Genomic DNA, 17,464 nt, shown 5'->3' on the forward strand with positions numbered 1-17,464 from the left:
ACTAATTTCACATGTCCACAGACTGGCCCTTGCAATTGGGCTGGGCATTGCCTCGTCATTATTACGTAAATTGGGGACACTGTAGCTCTGTGATACTGGTATTGAGGTAAAAAAGTTTACCCAGAACCAGGAACATGACTTTCTAAAGGCATTTGCCATTTTCCAAACACATAAGGTATGAAGTCTTAATTGAGGTCCATAGACAGAACTTAGGGGGTCTGTTGAAACAGGATGGGGAAAAAATCACATCTTTGTTTTCATTCCCTTTCATTGAAATTTAGCATTTCCCCCAATTATGAATGTAGGCAACATACTACATTAGTATTACAGTATCTGTAACTTTGTCACCAGTAGAAATCACAAATTTTTCAAGTCACATTTCAGTTGTAGCAGATATCTCAAAATACCATTTATGTTCATCACTACTTGGAATTATGGTAAATATTAGGCCTGCTGCTAAGTTTTGTTACTTATTGCATTATTGATGAAGCAACTATATTTTAATATCACAAGTTTAATTTTTAGACAGTTGGTCATGCAGGCTTCTATCTGCAGAGAAGGAACCTAGCCTCCTTTCAGGATTCTTATCTCCATCTGGCCCTAATTATTTCTTGAAGTCCTTAGGATATTTAAGACTATATTTCCATGTAATTGGCTTCCTTTGTAATCCTAAGTATAATATTTTATTCATTTAAAAACATTATTTGGATAAAGAGTCCCTAGGCTTCACCAGGATGCTGAAGGGGTCCATGCACCAATGAAAGTTAAGAGCCCAGCTGCCATGTTGCTGGAGTTGAAGAGTTGAGGGGATAAAGCCTTGGTCACCTGAACTAGGTCTTCCCGCCACCTGCTGGAACTTCACTCTGGGCAGGCAGAGCATGAAGGTCAACAAGCCAAGGCCATGTCTGGTGAGGAACTGAGGAGACCTGGGAAGCTGGGCTCGCGGACACCTTGCGGGGCTGCTGTCTAGGCTGATTCACACCTTTACACTTTCCTCAGGAGCTGCACAGCCCATCAGCATGTGCACTAGTGTCCCTTCTCACTAGCCTCACACCAACGCTCCCCAAGGCTGCTGTGTGGCCCCATAGCCACGCTACTCACTCCAAGGCTTTGCCTCTGGCTGTCTCGTTAACTTGAGAGAGAGCAGGGTCAGGATGAGCTGCTCTGTGGATAGTCATCAAGCCTGATTTCACAGCACGTTTAAGTGGCAACTGTACACCAGTCTACACAGCAGCCAACTTGAGCACCTCTCCGTGGACCTCAACTGGGAAACAGTCAAGCCAGGTTTGGAGGAATCTGTGTCGTCGGCACTAGTGGGTATGCACAGCTATTAGGGATTTTTGCACAACCTACCTGGCTAAGATGGTGTGATTCTACAAGGCACTAATACCTATTCACTATACACCAGCCATGCTATTCTATATTCTCATAGCTCAAGTACTAGAGTAACTCTAGGCCTCCCTGGTCGATGCAGACATAGTAACATTGATGTCCACCTCTCATGGCTTCACGGCCCCCACGTGCATAGAAGGAACCAACCCTTTTTCAAGATCCTTTCCTCTATCCAGCCATAACTATTTCTCTTGCGGGATGTTTCAGACACTCTTGCGAATCAGTGTAGGCTGCATCTTGACTACCACCCCTGCAGCCCAAAACAGGGATCCAGGCCTCTCTTTACTGCCGACTTTGCTGCCCCATGCCACCATGCATACTCTTGCTGATCTCTGCCTCCCCTGACTGAGGATCGACTCTTGGGCACACGTCTCAATCCTCTGGGCACTTGGCTACTCAGCAGTTGGCTGAAAAGAGCAGCACGCCCGCCCGCAAGCTCCCTTTGCTAGAGGGCACCATGGCGGGCAGCCTGGGCTCAGATATGCTGGGAGGCTGGCTCATGGAGCAACACCTTCTCTTCCACAGATAGCCCTTCCAACTCCAGAATGTGCATAGCCCTCCAGAGCGGTGGGGTAGGGACAGGTTCAGGACAAAACAAGCTGGCCGTGCTTAGAACTGCACCTTCTTTCCAACCTCAGCTTACTGTGCCTTCGCTGAATCAGATTCACCATGCCTGACACCCCTTTCCTTCTGCTGAATCCTCTCTTAGAAGGATTCAAAGATACTCCCTTGAATCTGACCTCGGCTGTCCTGCCCTGCCCTCCCTATTTTGTTCTCCAGACAAACCTGCGAACATCAAGACCCCTTTTAAGGACCTGTTTCAACTTCTATTACTGGGAACCTCCTCAGACCCCAGAACAATCCAAGACACAGTTGACTGGAGGGTAGAGGGGAAAAGATTACCCTAACTCCACACCCCAGATCCATCTACGTTCATTAGAATTGGTCTCCTTCTGTAGATACTCTTGAGGAAACTAAGTTGTGTAAGCCGGTGAGAGGTCTCTTGTTCTAGCATTCTGGGCTTCCAGTACAATCTTGGTATTATGATGAAGTGGAAAGAACTTGGACTTTGGGGTTAGAGTGTGCTCAGCTCCAGCAGCAGTTTTGTTTTGTTTTGTTTTTTTAATAATTTTATTTATTTATTTATTTATTTATTTTTGGCTGCATTGGGTCTTCGTTGCTGCACGCAGGCTTTCTCTAGTTGTGGTGAGCGGGGGCTACTCTTCATTGTGGCGCGTGGGCTCCTCACAGCGGTGGCTTCTCTTGTTGCGGAGCACGGGCTCTAGGCGCGCAGTCTTCAGTAGTTGTGGCTCGTGGGCTCAGTAGTTGTGGCTCTCGGACTCTAGAGCGCAGGCTCAGTAGTTGTGGCGCACGGGCTTAGTTGCTCCGTGGCACGTGGGATCTTCCAGGACCAGGGCTCGAACCTGTGTCCCCTGCGTTGGCAGGCGGATTCTTAACCACTGCACCACCAGGGAAGCCCTCCAGCAGCAGTTTTGACAGTTACTAACTGTGAGACTTGGGTAAGATCTCTCTGAGCCCACTTTCTTATATGGATATGGGAAGTAGTCATACTTGCTTTGAGGGTTATTTTGAGGATTAAATGGAATACCTAGTATATAGCACCTAGTACAATGCCTTGCACATAGCTGGCGACTGATACATCTTAATTCTTATTTTGAATATTACTTTTTAAAATTATGCTTAGGTGTACCAGTTGGATGTGAGATACATTGAGGGGAGGTTTCTGGAATTGCACAACAAGCTTATTAATTAGAAAAATATTTCTTTGCTATTCACTAAGTCCTAAAAAAGGAAATACAAGCAGTAGGAAATTGTTTATAGTACGAAATAACAAAATATATATTACTGACTAATCTGCAGAGTAAAATTAAAGTTATACCATTTGATAATAGTATATAATAAAAAGAAAAAGCCAGGGAAGAAAATTTACATTATTCATGTAACTGTATTTGCCAAGAAATATGCCAACTTTTTTGCTGTATTATCTAATGGTCACATTATAATTGAGGACACTGAGGCTCTCTAGATTAGATCCCTAGAAAATAATAAATGTCATTCTTTCTTCTTCTTTCACCTTCCTCTGTGTGTCTAAAACTCAGGCTTCATTATCCACTTTCTACATAAATCCAATTCCATGCCCCACGGTTCCATACCTCACTGTCTCTACTCCAGACGTAAAGTACCCTGGCTTACTTGGAGAGATGAGTGTGGGCTGCTCTTCCTTGGGTGCCCACCTGAGACCAGCAGAATTCCCAAGCCTGTGCACCAAGAGAGCAGCACTGCTGCTATACACTGAAGGTATCCAGAGATCTGCTTTACTTGTCACTGTGGCTTCCTTTCTAGTAACATCCAAGACAGCTTTCATTGTGACCTGCTTTGATTGGGACCCCCTGGGAATTTTGAGCAATGTTCTACTTAAATCTAGCAAAACCTCACTTCTAACAGAACTGGGGAGAAAGAGTGGTCAGGAAGGCCGATGGAAGGGGGGAATCTCCCTTCTGTGGCTCCACATGATTGGATTCTGTGACCTTCAAAGTCTGAAAAAGAAAATTGGGTTGATTCGTAAACAACCAGGGACTAAAATACTTCTGGTTTCCTTTTATTGTACTTCTGGGAACCAACCGATTATGTTCAGAACTCTGGGTTATTGGTAGGGTTTTGTTTTGTTTTGTTTTTTTAAAGCTGATTCAGGAACCTTAATGAGTTTTCTGGGCTGTTCATTTTGGCACTTTTGTCTAGTTTTCGTCACCCAATCATGAAGGAATAGAAAAGGTTCATCCCAGAAGAAGGAAGCCAATCAGTGACCAAGGCTGCCAGGTAAAACACCAAAACAAATACAAAGGGCTGAATTCTCACACATCGCTACTGGGTCCATTTCCAGAACAGAACCTGAAAGGTGAGAGGCAGAAGGGAGGCTGGAGACACTGCTCTGCTGCAGGGCTTAGTATTTAATCTCAAGTGGCTGAAGTATGTCTGTGCTTGATTCAACTGAAAGGATGTTGAGGTATTAAACAAGGCCTGTGTAACCCTTAAATAAATAGAGAAGGGAGCCAAGAGTTGGTGTAGTCATAATACCTTACACTTCTATAGCATTCATAGTGTTCAAAGCAACTTCATAAACACTCTATATTTTGATTGATTCCTCATCACGATCTAAATAGGATTAGCCCCATTTCTCACTATTTTGTGGCTGAAAGGCTGCTGAAAAGGTAGTCTAAAAACAATTAGGGAAACACTTTGGACCACCCTTCCCACCAAAGAGAAACTTTCCCACTAGTGCTACAGGTTCAGAAAAATGCTCTCTATTATCATCCTTCTAAAACACGAAAGTATTGGAAAATAATTGCTCTTCTACATTTTTTTACTCTAATGCTTTATGTAAGTCAAAACTTGATGGATACTCCACAAGATCTATTAAAAAATACTTTCTTCTCCTTTCTTTTGTTCTATTAAATTTGGGAACCTAACATAAAGTCAACAGGTAAGATAATGGGAATAACATAGCCCCACATGTTTATAATTTATCTCATCTACCAGCAAACTGAAAACTAAATTTCATCTTCTGGGATAATAAGTGCTTGCCACCTAGAAGCCTGTTAACTATTTGTATGATTTAGGAAAAAACAAAAAGTTGTTTTATTCTGTAATGTGTATACAGTTGCAACATATTTTTAAATTTGTTTTGGAAATTGATGTGGTTTAAGTCTTAAATAGTGATAACAGAGGGCAACAAAGGTCTCTAAGAATAGTATTATTTTATATAAATAGATAGAGGTTTGAAGTGATAGGCACAAAAATACAAACAAAAATGAGAGTTTTTTTTTTGTTTTTTGTTTTTACCAACTCACGGCAATGTTGTGGTTTTCTTTTCTCATCTACAAGAGGTGGTAAGGTGGAATCACGCTCTCTTGGGAGGCAAAGGACCAGGAATCTAGGCTTCCTGTGTTTGCAACTTTAGGTGACACATATGACCTCTTGATAGTGCTCATCAAATGAGGAATAAAAACACATTCTCTATCTGAAAGCAAGGAATTAGATCAATTTGCATATAGTCCTTTTATTTCTTAAGATCTACAGCCCTTTCATCAAAGCATTTAACTCTAAAATAATTGTGTAGATTAATTCAAACCCAAACCACAAAAATGTGCCTAAAATTTTTCTAACAGTCCAACCTGATTTTGCAGTGATGTTTGGGAGGGAAGTGAAGTAAGTCACAGTCTTTCTGTCTGGCTGTCATAAACTGTTGCTCATCCTAAAAAAGTAACGCAAGCACCCACTGTGGGTGAGGCACAGAAGATGAAAGCTTACTGCCTTGTGACTAATAGAAAAAGAAGACTGGTCATTGATCTTAGAGAAACTTTCACTTCTAAGTGCAGATTTTTAGAACTCCTTTGCTTTTATGTTTCCTAGGTTACCATAAGCTGAACCCATGAAAACACTTTTATGTATACCCTCTTCACATGTTGGATTAAAGTGCTATGCTATCTTAGATTCCTAACTAGACTCCTAGCTCCCTGAGATAAGCATCTGTTCCTTCCTCGTCCTTCTATCCTCCATGATACTCAACTCAGTGCCTTGCCTGCAGCAGAGACATAAAAACGGTTCAACTGAATTGACCTGACTTCATTATTCAGCTGACTCTTTAGCTTTTGCTCAATATTTCTTAGTTCTAGTTGGGAGCCAAAGCATTGAGAAGGTTTTACTAACAACTAAAAATAATACTAAAAGTATCTTCTAGTCCAGAAGAGATTATGTCTATCTCAAATTAAGAACAGATGAGAAATATTAAAATGTCCATTAGAGTACTGTAAAATGTTCCAATTCTTTGTCTGTTTCCGTCATGAATCAGGGATCCCATTTGGAGTTCATCTGCAACTTCAAATTTGCATAAGAAAGGCTTCCACTGCAAAGCATCAGAATCATTTTGCAAATTCAAAATATCCAGATAAGTTGTTCATTCGTATTTGTATTTGTAAATATTTTTTCCAAGTTGTTCATTCGTATTTGTATTTGTAAATATTTTTTCCAAAGTAACTGTTGGGCATGGACAGAGATGGGATTCTGGAATATGTTTGTATTTGTAAATATTTTTTCGTATTTGTATTTGTAAATATTTTTTTGGAATGAAAAAATATTTCATTCTTAATAAAGTTTTGACTTGGGAATTTTTGACATTTCCGAAATAGAAGATGTAGGAAAATATGAAAGGTGTAATTTTCCCTGAAAATAAGTAAAGTGATGCCCACAGAAGATACACAGCTTGTTCAATATTTCCAGGTTGCCTGTGAGGAGGCTTAACTCAGTATATTGACTGTAGGGTTCTAGTGGCTGGTTTTTCATCTAATACATTTTCAATAAAGGGATGCCAATAACAACTCCCTAAACTTTGATAGTGTCTCCAGTACTATTTTGATGCCTCAGAGGAAAGCAGATTTGCTTTTTACAGAATCACTCTCAGTGGAGTGCTGTGAGAAAGCTACAAGCTCTACATATAAAACACGAGAGCTCCCTCTACAGTGGTTACCAGCAAAAGTGCCCTCCAGCTGGTTGCCCTATGCTGGGACCCAGATAGAAGCCCACAAACAAAATAAAAACAAAAGGAAGCTCCCTTGGCTTCTTTTCATGAGTACAAAATAGGGTGGGAATGAGAAGGTAGAACTATTCCATTTGCCAAGCAGAGGAGAAGAGTGATGAAAGAAAAGGGGTTGTGTAAGAGAATGTAATGTGTATAAGCAGATTATTGCTTGTATTTGGTATGAAGTTTTCCTGTAATAACAATGACCAATTTAGTTTATTTCTAGCTATTCATATCCTTGGGTTTTGCTTTGTCTTGTTTTGCTTTTTGTTTTGTTTTAAGGTGGAAAAGGAATGGTAAAAGGGATGTCCTGAAGAGAAGGGAGAAATTATAACACAATACAGAGGCAAGCCGGGCTTCCCAGCACCACTGCAGAGGCACATCCCACCACATTCCTCTGGGCATGATTGACTGGCCAGATGAAGAGCTTCAAGGTCATCAAAGGAAGGAGAAATGAGGAGTTGCCTGAATTTGTGTTGATTGGTGCATTGCGCAGAGCAAGGATGAAACGTAAAACTCAAAGGGAAAGGGCGAAGCAGATGAGGAATTATATTCCTGAAGAAACCGTGCAGCTTGAGAACTGTGAAATGTCATTGGCAGGTAGCCCATTCCCTTTAAGAAAATGTGAAGTATGTGCATTGCAGACAGAGGGGACCCACTATAAACATGGCTCAATAACTCTTTCAAATGAGAGAGAGGGTTCGTATTTACCTTTCAGAGACGCTGGGTCACCCTGCCTTATACTGAGAGAAGGAAATGTCTCTAACACCTTAAAATGTTGAGTGCATACCGCATACCACAAAGCTTGACTATGGCTGATAATGGGCACAGCGGTCACTGAAAGGTAACCAGCTCAGCAGAAGAATTCATGTGGGTACCATGTTCTGGTGACTTGAATTTATGCCCCTTTCCCAGACATCAAAGTGTATTCCTCTATTTAAAAAGTGAATATATTAATATGATCAGACTTTTTTTAACCTTCAGGTCCAAAAGGAAAAGTGGGTGAGAACTTTCTGTCCACCCCCACACCTGCTCCCCACCTACACAGAGACAACCTGAAGTGCTAACAGTGCTTAAAAACTTCAGTCAGATTCTCCTAGAAAAGTAACAGTTGGGCATGGACAGAGATGGGACTCTGGAATATGTTTGACAGTATAATCTTCTATAGTACTCTTTATTGGGAGAGACAGAGGAAGGAGGGAAAAAGAAAATTAAAAGGTTAAAACGTGAAGAGATGACTGTTGAATAGCTGAATAAAACCTTGTACAGCCATAGAGTTGGACGCTATTCAGCAATCTAAACAGGAATAAAGTACTGATACACACTACAACACAGATGGATTTTTAAAACACTATGTCAAGTGAGAGAAGCCAATGCAAAAAACCCCCCCAAAAAAACACATATTGTATGATTCCATTTACATGAAATATCCTGCAAAGGTAAAACTATAGAGACAGAAGGTAAAATATTATTTGCCTGGGACTAAGGCTGGGAGTGGGGATTATCTGAAAATGGGAATGTGGGACCTTATTGGAGTGATGGGAATGTTCTGAGACTGAATGATGGTGATGGATGCCCAGCTTCGTAAATTTACTAAAAATCATGAGTTGTATACTTTATGCAGGTGAATTTTATGGTATGTAAATTATAGCTTAATAAAGTTTTTTGTTTTTTTAAGTAAATGAACAATTTGGTAGAAGCAGTCACTAATTTGATTTTGTAAGATTTTAAGAAAAGAAAGAAGATTTTAAAAAAATGAAAATATATGACTACCCCTTAAACTTCCTCGGATAGGTCTACACCTAATCAAACTAATAATAACACTTTTTTTCTTAACTAAAGTACTTCTCATGGTCCACCCCATACTGGAGTTATTTGTGTACGTATCTCTCGTCCCCTAGCCTGTGAGATCTTAGAAGAGAGGACCTCTTTTATATTTATTTTCTACCATCCTCAGTGTAATGCACATTAGCTTTCACAGAGTAGACACATAATGAATATTTTCTGATTTGAAAACAGGATCTTTAGGAAAGAAGAAAAAGCTTAAATGGGGCAAGAGAAAAGATGAAGCATTCAAAGGAGTTAAATAGCATGCAGATAGACTTGTTTTCTCCAGAAAACCAACTTCCAAATAAAGGTCTCTTCAAGAGAAAGCAACTTTAAAGAGAACACAGGTCCTTGAGGGAGCAACAAGAAGTCTAGGTAAAAATGAAATACCAGAAACAAAAATGTATCTGTAAATACACCACAATATAATCCCTCCATTTATGCACATATTTATCCTGAGTACCGCCACCACTTAACACACACACACACACACACACACACACACACACACACACACACACACGTCAGAAACCACACACAGGAGTAGAAGGCAATGGTGAGTGGAAGGATACATCTTCAATTAATCAGTATTTATCAATGTATAAAATACAGTCCTCTGTGCATGACACTTTACTGCAATGATAACTCAGCTGGAACATGCTCTTCTGTGTCACAAAGGATACCTCTGGAACCAAAGCCACCAACTAGAACGGTCAACTAAACATTGGTTCCTAGTCATATGTTTGGTCTGACCTCTTGGACAAAGCTTCGTTAACACCTTAAGATTCAGGAGTTACTCCAAGGGACAGAGTCCATGCAGCTACCAAAGTCAGCAGCAGTGCTTAGAACAAAGACTCACATATAGAAATAACCAAATAAACATCTATCATATTTAAATTTGAAAAGGAAAGGGAGGAAGGGAGGAAGGAAGGGAGGGAGGGAGGGAGGGAAGGAGGGAGGAAGGAAGGAAGGAAGGGAGGGAGGGAAGAAGGAAGGAAGGAAGGGGGACAACAACCTATGAAAACAGAAAAATAAGTAAAGGGGTAGAAAAATAGCATCAATTCAATTTTACAGTTAATTTGTGTGGGAAGCTGGGGAAGCTAAAGATGACAATTACTGTCACAGTTTTAAAAGAATTATTATGAAGAAACATTAAATAATTATTCTAATTCTCCAAAGAGCAGAGGAACAAAGAAAATGCACTTAAATTGCAAGAAAAAGAAACTTCAATTAGCCACAAAGTAAGCTTGTCAATGAGGGTAACTCACAGGTTCCTAACACAGTTCACACACCATTCATCCCTACAGACAGCTAAGAAGGCAATTATTATTTTTCTCAGTTGGAGTAAATATAGACCTGCCCAAGGCAAGAAGTTGAACCAGGAACCACTTCTCCTCCCTTCCTGATCTCTGATTTTGTTCAATTTTCTCTTGCTTATCTTCTAAATGTGCTTGTAATAACCTGCCCTCTTGCTAGCACCTTCTTGTAAATGAGATGCCTATCTGGGTTTATCCCAGCTAAATAAACTGAATTCAATAAAACCCATCCTGGGTTATCCGCCAGGAGAGTTATTACTCCACTAACATGCTACTGTTGCTACCGTTACCTAATACTTTAACTTCTCCTTTAGGCTTGAGTTATGCTACGTCGTTGTATATCTAAGATAAGAGGCTGTCTGGAGTCTGTTCAATGTTATCGCATAACACGCAGTGACTTTTTTATTGAAGGCACTCCGTGAGTACCTCTGCACTGATGCAGGTTTTATTGAAACTAATTCAGAGACTCTGTGTGTGTGTGTGTGTGTGTGTGTGTGTGTGTGTGTGTGTACATGCATATGTGTACACATTCATATATACATATGTATTTAAGAATATATATGTATATTTTAAAGATAAATGCTGAAATGAAAAAAGAAAAGTCATAATGTTACTCTTCACAGTTAGTTAGCTAATAATCTGCATTAATCTGTCAGACCAGTACACCCTGTGTTTAATCTAGTTTAAACCTTAAAGTGGCAACCCTATTCTCTTAAGTACAAACCAGCCCAGTGGGAGCTTGCTGTCTCTCCATGCTGACAAACTCAGCCTCTGCCCAATTTCTGCCACTTCAGATCCCTGAAGATGTAGCAATTCCCAACCATGACGTCCCCAGACGGCTAGGCCTTCACGGAGTTAGAAATTGGGGTGTTCTGATAGAGTGTCCATGTTTCAAAAATTCTAATGGAAATTTTACATCTCCTACAAAGACTACAATAGGCAAGCGGTCTGCCTTCTTTGGTTTTGAGTTTTACCAAGTCCTTAAATAATCCTGATTGTCTCATACTTATCAGAAGCTCTGGTTAGCATCATACATGATTCTGATGAATCAATTATTGAGGGAAATTAATTATTCCTTAAACTGTAGTTTGATATGAGAAAATATTTGAAAACGTGGACTTAGAAAAGAAAAATTATATAAGTTCCCTGATGACAAAAAGGTTTGGTATCCCTACCATGAAAACAGCATTGGGGAACACGAGAGTACTGACCTGGGAATCATCATTTATTAAATGAAGGCATACCTAGACACCTTATGAAATAAAAGTCCATCATCATTTATTAAATGAAGGCATACCCAGACACCTTATGAAATAAAAGTCCAACCTAAAAAAAAAGGTAAAAATACATGCCATACTCCTTTCACTTCCTGCCCTGTGATTCAGGGCCCAAATTCAACATGAATTTGAAACATTCTACAACAATTTCATTACATACACCTAGATTTCTGAGGCAGCCAGAGAAATATTCTACATCTTTTTCTGTTGCCCATATTCTTACATGCATTCAGAGAACACAACTTCCAGGGAAAAAATGTGCAATAAGTAGGTAGAAGATTAGTGTTGGCATTTTTGTGCTTCCAACCAGGGGCAAAGATAGAAAACTTTCTCTAGCTTTTTGCTGTCTGGAAACTATGGGTTTTCATGTACTCCATCACTTCTGAGTATTGAGGAAACAAGAGTAGGAAAAGATACCGCCTTAATAAAGCAACGTTGCATAGGATAATGCCAGTTGGAAACTGGTAACTGGACTGTAGCCCACTGAAAAGCTGCCCTCTGGGCTGTAGATCAAATAAAGGAACGTGACTATCACATGATACAAAGGGGTCGAAAACAGGAAAATCCACACATTTTACGTGGTATAGCCATAGAACGAAAAATTATTCAGTCATAAGAAGGAATGAAATACTGACACACACTACAAAATGGATGAATGTTGGAAACATTATGCTAAGTGAAAGAAACCAGAAGCCAAAACCACATACTGTATTATCCCACTTATACAAAATATTTAGAAAAGGTAAATCTATAGGCAGAAATTAGAATCATGGCTTCCTACGACTAGGAATGGATGGGAATGGGAAGTGACTGCAAACGGGCACAAGAGATATTTCTGGGATGATGCAAATGTTCTATCACTGGATTGTGGTAATGGCTGCAGAACTCTGTAGATTCACTGAAAATCGTTGAGTTGTACATTTAAAATGAGTGAATTTTACAGTATGTAAGTTATGACTCAATAAAGCTGTTAAAATATTTTAAAGTTTCTGGACTCATATGACATGTTCACTGCTGCATCCTCAGCACTCAGCACAGTTCCTGGCACACAGTAGGTGTTTAGTACGTGTTTACTAAATAAGTGTATGAATAAGTGAATGAAGTAATAATCAAAGAGTTAGGATAAAAACCAGTTTTATGACTTACATAAAGACCTGTGCATACATGTTGAAAAGATTCATTATATTCCAAGTAAAAACAACTTATGAAGCCCAAACCTAGATATTCCAATTTTTAAAAATATTATATTAAAGAAGAATTGCTACGCAAATTCAGAGAAAAGAAAAAAGTTTACAAAGGGTAGCTTAATATTTTTTCTATGCAATAGTAAACATCAGAAGAGAGTGGAGGAACATATAAAAAATTTTGAAGGGAAAAGAGTAACCTGCAAGCATTTTCTTCCCCAGTTAACTTGTCTTTCATATGGGAAAGACATTTTCAAATGTGCAAGGCTTTCATATATATATAAACTATATACCCCTCTTGAAAATGTTATTTAATATTATATCAGATGGTATAAGCTAAATGAAGCTATAGTTACTAACAACCCCAAAACCTCAGTGACTGAAAATAGCACAGGTTATTCTTTGATCACACTTAGTACCTATGGTGCAGGGGAGGGAGTTGGGATCATCTGCTGCTTACTGTTACTCAGAGGTCCAGGCTGATGGAGAAGTTTCATCTTGAACTTCTCCAGAGGGAAAGAGAGCTCTGGACAATTCCCACTGGCAAGTCCATTCACAACTCACTGGCTAGAACTAGTCACATGGCCTCACCCAACTCAAAGGGGGCTAAGAAATGCAACTCGAGCACTAGCTTGCCCCCAAGGCAGGGCAGAGGGTGGAGTGAGGAATGCTCCAGTGGCTGCAGGTTTCCTGCAATCACCTGGGTTCGTGCAAGCCCAGTTTACCCCATGTCACAATGTGGCACTGGACCTTGGGGCTGCAACCAGGTGAAAGCTCCCCATGGGCCACAGATGCTACTCCATCCTAGGGCAGTGTCTGGGTGGGGCAGCAGCCATAGTTGGCGTTTACTCAAGCAGCGCATCAGAAGCAGCCCAGAACTCTGATGGTGGCTGGTTCGACACAGCTCACACCCCAACACATGCCAAGAGTCCATGTGGGCCCACCTGCCCTGTGGTGTGGCTGCACAACAGAGCAGGGGGCAGTGGAGCCTGTGAGGAGTGATCAGCTATGAGACACAGAGGGAACTTGGACCCAAGGCTGTGTCTGAACAGAGCGAGGGAAACATTATAAATAAATTAAAATGGTACCCTAAAAATATGTGCAGGTAACACATAGAAAGGCAAAAAAAGAGAACAGAGGATCAAGAAACAAGGAAACAAACAGAAAACAGGTAACAAATGGCAGACTTAAGTCTTAACATACCAATAATTACCTTAAATGTAAATGGTCTAAATACACCAATTAAAAGGTAAAGAGTGAATATAACTAAACATGCAGTTACCAGAGGACCCAGCAACTACACTCATGGGCATTTATTCCAGAAAAGTGAAAACTTGTGTTCATACAAAAACCTGTACACAAATGTTCATAGTAGCTCTATTTATAACAGCAAAAAACTAAAAACAACTCAGAAGAACTTCAATGGGGTTGAATAGTCCAACAAATTGTAGTACATCCATACTATGGAATACTACTCAGCAAATAAAAGAAACAAACTATTGACACACATGACAACTTGGATGGATCTCAAGGGAATTATACTGAGTGAAAAAAGTCAATCCCCAAAGATTACATACTGTATAATTTCATTTATATAACATTCTTAAATTGAAAAAACTATAGAAATGGCAAAAAATACCCGAGTTTTATGAGATAAACAGAAATTTAAACACTGAGTGATAGAAAAAAATTAAGAAATTAATTTTTTAGTTGCAATAATGTCTCTATGGTTATTTTTTAAAGTTCTGATATTTAGGGATACATACTGAAATATTTATGAAGGAAATATATCTGGGATTTGCTTCAAAACAATTTAGGGAGTGGATGGGAGAGGGAAAATTATAGGATTCACCATGGATTCACAGTTGTTGAGACTAGAAATGGGTATGTGTGGGTTCATTATATTGTCTGTCTACTTTTGTAAGTGTTCAAAGTCTCCATTATTATTATTATTAAATAGTAAAAGCACTTGGAAAAAAGTTTTTAAAAACTGAATGTAGATATTGCATTATTTTAAATAAATGTACAACATATAAATTTAATACATCCTATCCTATCTAAAACCTAAGATAATATTAACAAAGGCCAAGAATAGTGAGGTGGGAAGGAGAAAGTTAAATTGCACTAAAGGATTTGTTTTAAATAGAGATAACTCAAAAGATACCTCTTAACTCTGACTCTATCAGAACACACTATTACAAATAATAAACCAAAAAAATTGGTAAACCTTACTACTCTAAAACTAAAACCGCAAGAAAGCACCACAGTAAGAAGTTTTCATAGGAGATTTGAACCAAAGCGCTAAGAAACAGATAACTCTTGTGTTAGTTAAACTTATCCAAAATATACACAAAGAAGGTGCATGAGTTATCCATTGCCGCTTAAGACATTACCTCAAAACTTAGTGATTGCAAACAACAAAATTTATTATCTCACAGTTTCTGTTGGTCAGAAATCTAGGAGTGGCTTACCTGGATGGTTCTGGCTCAGGATTTCTCACCAGGCTACAGTCAAGATGTTGACAAAGGCTGCAGTCACCTTGAGGTTGAACTGGAAGTGGCTCTCCTGCCAAGCTCATTCACATGGCTTTTGGTGGACCCCAGAAGATCTACTTTCAAGCTCACTCATGGTGGCTTCTCCACGGGGCTGCCCCATGACATAGCAGCTGGCTTCCCCCAATATAAGCAACCTGAGAGAGAGTGTACAAGATGGAAGATACAGTATTTTAAGAACCTAATTTTGGAAGTGACATTCCATGGCTACTGCCATGTCTGACTCAATAGAAATGAGTCAATAAATTCAACCCACATTCAAGAAATGGAGATTGCACAGGAGCAAGAATACCAGAAAGTAGGGCCATTTTAGAGGGTGCCTATCATAGAAGGCAACACTTGAAATTCAATTTATGAAATCAGTGATACCAAAACCTGAAAAGAACAACAAAGGAAGATTACTGACTAATCTCACTTATGAATACCAATGCAAAACTCCAAAATATTAGTAGACAGAATCCAAAGCTTATTAGAATAATAATATACCATGGCCAACTGAGGAGTATTCCAGAAATTCAAGTAAGATTTCATATTAGAAAGTATATCAATAAAAACCACCATACTAATACAATAAAGAATAAACAATTGGATTATTTTATACATACTGAAAAGGAATTTCATATAACTCAACACCTGTTGTTGTTTCATATAACAACAACCTGTTGTTGATGGAAACAAACTGCTCAACAAAATAGAAATACAAGGTTTAGTAATTAGTGTAGGCTAAATTGCTATAACAAATGTATCCAAATGATAATGGCTATATTACAATAAAATCTTACTTATAATTTATGTAAATAATAGCATGTGATGGATATTCTTGATCTGCTTCTCCACACCGTGACTAATACAGAGGAAAAAGTAAGTTATGAGCAGTTATTTGTTATTGTGAGAACTAATACACAAATTCAGTAACGTTGCAGTTTACAAAATTAATAAAAATCTGTTATGCTTCTATACACTAATAACAAACTGTCAGAAAGAGAAATTAAGAAAAACCTTCTCTTTTACAATTCCATCAAAAAGAATAAAATACCTAGGAATAAATTTAGCCAAGGATGTAAAAGGCCTGTACACGAAAAACTATGAGACATTAATGAAAATATTGAAGACACTCATAAGTGGAAAGATATTGCACACTCATGGATTGGAAGAATTAATATTGATAAAATGCCCATACTACTCAAAGCAATCTAAAGATTCAATGCAATTCCTATCAAAACTCCAAAGGCATTTTTCACAGAAATGGAACAAACAATCCTAAACTTTGTGGAATGACAAAAGACCCCAAAAAGCCAAACAACCTTGAGAAAGAACAAAGCTGGAGGCATCATGCTCCCTGGTTTCAAACTATATTACAAAACTGTAGTAGTCAAAACAGTGTGGTATTGGCATAAAAACAGACAAATAGATCAATGGAACAGGTTAGACAGCTCATAAATAAACCCACACATACATGGCCAATTAATTTATGGCAAAGAAGCCAAGAATATGCAATGGGGAAAGGACAGTCTCTTCAATAAATAGTGTTGGGAAAACTGGACAGCCATATGTAAGAGAATGAAACTGGACCACTATCTTACACCATACACAAAAATTAACTCAAAATGGATTAAAGACCTGAATGTAAGACCTGAAAACATAAAACTCCTAGAAGAAAACATTGTTGGAAAGTTCCTTGACATTGGCCTTGGCAATGATTTTTTGGATCTGACACCAAAAGCAAAGGCAATAAATAAATAAATAAACAAACAAGTGGGAAAAAATAAACAAGCTTTTGCACAGCAAAGGAAATCATCACCAAAATGAAAATTCAACCTACTGAATGGGAGAAAATATTCCAATCATATATCTAATAAGGTATTAATATTTAATTAATAATTTAATTATTAATTAAATAATTTAATTAATAATTAAATTAAATTTAATAAATAATAAAATAATTTAATTAATATTAATATTAAAATATATAAAGAATTCATACAACTCAATAGCAAAAAAATAAATATATAAAACAATTTGATTTAAAAATGGACAGAAGATCTGTATAGACATTTTTCCACAGAAGACATACAGACAGCCAACGGGTACATGAAAAGATGCTCAACAACACTAATCATCAGGGAAATGTAAATCAAGACCACAAGGAGATATCACCTCACACCTGTTAGAATGGCTATTATCAACAAGACAAGAAATAACAAATATTAGAGTGGATGTGGAGAAAAGGGAACCCTTGTGTACTACTGGTGGGAATGTAAACTGGTACAGCCATCATGGAGGTTCCTCAAAAAATTAAAAATAGAACTTGAATATGATC

At 38.6% G+C, this 17,464-nt stretch overlaps 1 long non-coding RNA gene across 2 annotated transcripts in view; it reads right to left on the reverse strand.

The window, feature by feature from the left end:
* Positions 1-17,464, reverse strand: part of LOC141276187 (uncharacterized) — a 449,573-nt gene that overhangs the window by 197,817 nt on the left and 234,292 nt on the right. For both annotated transcript variants that reach the window (XR_012325351.1, XR_012325350.1), the window contains one exon: positions 15,064-15,281. This is a non-coding gene — a long non-coding RNA (uncharacterized lncRNA). The remainder of the gene's footprint in view (positions 1-15,063; positions 15,282-17,464) is intronic.

This window comes from Tursiops truncatus, chromosome 13 (assembly GCF_011762595.2).
Source record: "Tursiops truncatus isolate mTurTru1 chromosome 13, mTurTru1.mat.Y, whole genome shotgun sequence".
Taxonomy (NCBI): domain Eukaryota; kingdom Metazoa; phylum Chordata; class Mammalia; order Artiodactyla; family Delphinidae; genus Tursiops; species Tursiops truncatus.